The sequence below is a fragment of the Austrofundulus limnaeus genome, unplaced genomic scaffold (assembly GCF_001266775.1).
Source record: "Austrofundulus limnaeus strain Quisiro unplaced genomic scaffold, Austrofundulus_limnaeus-1.0 Scaffold30, whole genome shotgun sequence".
NCBI lineage: Eukaryota > Metazoa > Chordata > Actinopteri > Cyprinodontiformes > Rivulidae > Austrofundulus > Austrofundulus limnaeus.
In genome coordinates, this window is record NW_013952432.1 from 1611366 (window position 1) to 1614502 (window position 3137).

The window sequence follows — 3137 nt, forward strand, 5'->3', positions numbered from 1 at the left end:
GTCTAAAACATGTTTACTTGTAATACATGTGCTTTTGACAGCATATAAACAGCCTGACTTCAACCGAAGCCTAACAGCATAGTATAAACTCTAAAGTGCTGAATTCAGTGTTCCCAGCATCAGGGTGTTTTCATGACTGAAAGGGACCTTGGTGGTAGAAGCAACTATGACTCAGAGCTCTCCTGTTGTGCTCCACCACCTCCACGATCAGAGGAAGGAGGCAAACCATTTCACACAATTCTGCACTTACTTGTCCATTCACATTTCAATGAATCACTCACTATAGTGCATGCGTAAAATAATGAACAGGTCATTCAACAAGTAAACTCATATGAGTCATAAAAAAAGATGCTTTGAGTTGATGGTTGCCGCCTGGGGGAGGGGCACTTTTAAAAACCTTGACATTCTTGTTATGCTGCTGTGGAGTTCTGCACACAAGTGTGTTGATGTCATCTGAAAATAAAAACATGCACGAATATGCATTAAAAACCAACAACTGAACTAATATTAACACACATTACCTACAAGAAGTCTATTTGTCTGTATACCTACAAGTTGTTTAGAGGTTTTATCATWATATAAAAAGAAATTCCAGTGTAAAAACTCTGATTTATTTTGGTTTTTGAGGGTGATGTTTTGATTTGGCTTTTTTAAAAAAGGAAGTGTTTTTGTTGGTAAAATAGAGAGGGCATGGGTGGTTATACAAACAGCATTGTCTCCTGTGTGTTGATGTGAATGTTTTGTGTTGAAAAATGTGCTTCCATTTAGTGTCAAATAAGCCTGTATGGGCTGGGCAGGAATGTGCATGACACTTTAATAAAAACTGAATTCGTTAGATTTTCATGCAGATTAGAAAACACCGCACAGAAACATCTTTTTCTAGAATTATTTCATTTTTGAAATTCTTGAGAATAATGCTAAAATAGGCACCAGATCCCCACAACCCATGAAGGAAATATCACGAAAATGGATTGATGAACTTTGTTATAGTGCAAAAGTAAAAAAAAAATTTAATAAAAAACACACACAAAAAAACCCTGAAATTCTTAAAGGAGACATGTAATATAATGCTTTTAAATCCCCTTTTTGCATTTAAATCATTAAGTTGGGGTCTATATAAAGTGGAACTTTATATGCTTTGGTCTGAATTCCTCCTTATTGTAACTCCACAAGCCCCTCTTTCACCCGTTTTTCTGAGGTGTGCCTCTTATCAACTCATTTTGAGGCTGTCTCTTTAAAAACACCAGAAAACAGAGAAACGTTGAAAAATATGATGCAATCGTAACACTCAGCACCGTGCGAAACTAAATTCAACATGTTGGCATTCCCGGAAACTCTAAACAAACAACAAAATGTATTTAACAGTTAAAACTGTTGAATTATGACATGTCCCCTTTAATCAGTCATTTTTAAGTCAGTTTAAAATTGAGTGGTTGGTTGGAAATTCAGGTGTAAGACATTTCACAATGTTTTCTCCTGATTCGTTATCTCTAGAAAACATACAGGCAGAGAAACCTCACAAACGACAAGGAGGAGGAATATGACAGACTGTGGGCCGAACACTTTGTGTAACAATTTTTTTGTTGAGCTGAGTCAACAGACAGGAGGATAAAAACAGGTTTTTATGCAGCCAGCAGTCAGAAAAAGGCAACAAACAGGCACACAGTGCGGTTAAAAAAACTGCGTGGATCAAAATTACAAGAGTGGTGACGAAAACCACTCTGAAATGTAATTTCTGGTGCAAACAGTCGGTCATCTACCACATGAGGCTTTGTCAGGTCGACATAAACTAGGTTCAGACTGCGTTCTCTGCATGAAAGTACCATTTATTTAGGATCTTCATAAAAACACAATAATTTATCCTAGTGCTGCATGAAGCACTTCCTGCTAAAACTGCCAGATTATTTGAAAAACTGATTTAAAAAAAATTGTGATCACACGAGACATTTTAAGACGTCAGCGATCTACTTTGGTTTGGACCTCTCTTGAACTATTAGCTTTAGCTCGTCACTCTGATCAAAATAAAGCTTTGTTTCTTTCAAACGTAGGTCATTCAAAGAGCCGCTGCAACAGGTAAGATACTAATTGTTCATAGCTTTCCACAGACCCTCTCTTTAAAACTGAGCTGTCTCTTTAACGTGCCAAATCTCATGCTGCGGGGTCTTCTTGAAATCTGTTATAACATGATTAGCAGAGCAGAATTGATGAGTCATATTTCTCCCTTTTTTTTCTCGTGATTTGGTGGTCAGCAGGTATAACTGGGAGTTCCCATGGAAACGCAGCGCTGCCTATTAATGCGTAACTCTGTTCAAAACGTTTTTATTTTTATTTTCACATTAAATCACGATGGCTGGAAACATCTTGCAACATATTTAAAGAAAAATAAGTCAAAGCTTTTATCATTCCTAATGAGACAAGCCTCCCATTTGGCATCTATTCACCCGTTATGATTGATTGCACAAAATTATCATAAACCCAAAAGGCTAATAGGCAATTTATCTCACTGGCTGACAGGACGAGGCCATTTCTGGCTCTTCTRTAATGTCGACTGACTAAAATAATGAATCGGGCCCCAAATGAGACGCAGTATTCTCTGAACTTCCAAATATTGGCCATGAGTGTTGATATTAGTGTTCCTGCATAACCAAGGTGTCACTCACTAAACTCCTCCTTCACAGCTGGGCTTTATTAGATATTTATGAGCATAATTGGATCCTGCTCGTTTATGTTTGAAGACAGCTGTAACCAGAGATACACAGGAAGAAAAAAAAAAGACAAAGAATAACAGATCTCTCTGTAATGATCTCACTAGAGGAGTAAAAACTCAGTGTCTGTGACAGAGCTCGTATGTGACTGGGAGTTGCGAACTTCCTCGCCGCGATGTGTTGAAGCTTTGTGTTGTTTTGTGAAGTGATGAGTCCTGCCTGGCTGCAGTTGTCTCCGCACACTGCTGTGATTAACTGCTGGGGTCTGATGACACTTTTTTCTCCCAATTAGGGGGGAGGCCTTCAGCTCTGTGTGCAGAGCAGAGAGGAAGTCACTTCTCTGAGAAATCCCCTTCTTGTCTCTGTCAGACTGCTGTTTGGGAGAAACACACACACACACACACACACACACACACACACACACACACACAC